The sequence below is a fragment of the Vulpes lagopus genome, chromosome 2 (genome assembly GCF_018345385.1).
Source record: "Vulpes lagopus strain Blue_001 chromosome 2, ASM1834538v1, whole genome shotgun sequence".
Classification (NCBI taxonomy): domain Eukaryota; kingdom Metazoa; phylum Chordata; class Mammalia; order Carnivora; family Canidae; genus Vulpes; species Vulpes lagopus.
In genome coordinates, this window is record NC_054825.1 from 85,345,212 (window position 1) to 85,346,758 (window position 1,547).

The following is a 1,547-nucleotide window of genomic DNA, read 5'->3' on the forward strand; positions in this document are numbered from 1 at the left end:
GAGCAATGTGCCTGAGGAGCAGACAACTACCACATCCCACATCCTTCCAGATATCTTGCTCTTACATAAACCTCTAAGTGCAACTATAATCCTGAAAAAGAAAAAAAGAAGATAGGTAGTAAAATTCTAATGTTATGAAGGAAAAAAATTAGAATGAACTCAGAATATCATCTATTGGTTAATATTATGTTTCTACTACCAAAAAGGCTTAAAACAGTGATCAAGAAAATAAAGAGGCGGATCCTGTGCCAGAGGAGACGCAGGCAGCTAACCTGGTCTCCTTCGCGCGACCCTTACAGCCGCTGGTCTCAGGGCACAATGGCAACTCTTAAGGAAAAACTGATTGCACCAGTTGCAGAAGAGGCCGCGATCCCAAACAATAAGATCACTGTAGTGGGTGTTGGACAAGGTATGGCATGTGCCATCAGCATTGTGGGAAAGTCTCTGGCTGATGAACTTGCCCTTGTGGATGTTTTAGAAGATAAAATCAAAGGAGAAATGATGGATCTACAGCATGGGAGCTTATTTCTACAGACACCTAAAATTGTGGCAGATAAAGATTACTCTGTGACTGCCAATTCTAAGATTGTGGTGGTGACTGCAGGAGTCCGCCAGCAGGAGGGAGAGAGCCGCCTCAATCTGGTGCAAAGGAATGTTAATGTCATCAAATTCATTATTCCTCAGATAGTCAAGTACAGTCCTGATTGTATCATAATTGTGGTTTCCAACCCAGTGGATATTCTTACATATGTTACCTGGAAACTAAGTAGACTACCCAAGCACTGTGTGATTGGAAATGGGTGTAATCTGGATTCTGCTAGATTTCACTATTTTATGGCTGAAAAACTTGGCATTCATCCCAGCAGCTGCCATGGATGGATTTTGGAAGAACATGGCGACTCAAGTGTGGCTGTGTGGAGTGGAGTGAATGTGGCAGGTGTTTCTCTTCAGGAACTGAATCCAGAAATGGGAACAGACAAAAACAGTGAAAATTGGAAGGAAGTACATAAGATGGTGGTTGAAAGTGCCTATGAAGTCATCAAGCTAAAGGATATACCAACTGGGCTATTGGATTAAGTGTGGCTGATCTCATTGAATCCATGTTGAAAAATCTCTCCAGGATTCATCCAGTGTCAACAATGGTAAAGGGCATGTATGGTATTGAGAACGAAGTCTTCCTGAGTCTTCTGTGTATCCTGGACGCTCGGGGCTTAACCAGTGTGATCAATCAGAAGCTGAAGGATGATAAGGTTGCCCAGCTTAAGAAAAGTGCAGATACCTTGTGGGACATCCAGAAAGCCCTAAAAGATCTGTGATGTGACTTCTGGCTTCTAGGCTATAGAAATTTAAAACCATGATGTGATTAACTGTGAGCCTTTAGTTTTTCATCCATATACGTGGATCACAGTTTACTTTTATCTTCCTAAATATGTGAATCTGAGCTCACAGAATCAAAGCCCATGCTTGGTTTAATGCTTGCAATATGAGCCTTGAACAAATAAAATTAACTATTGTAGTGTGAAAAAAAAAAAAAAGAAAATAAAGAA

General features: G+C 41.0%; 1 pseudogene; it reads left to right on the forward strand.

Annotated features, from left to right (window-relative positions):
• The first annotated feature begins 318 nt into the window (after positions 1 to 318).
• On the forward strand, positions 319 to 1,316 carry LOC121485196 (annotated as a pseudogene).
• Positions 1,317 to 1,547: the final 231 nt, after the last annotated feature.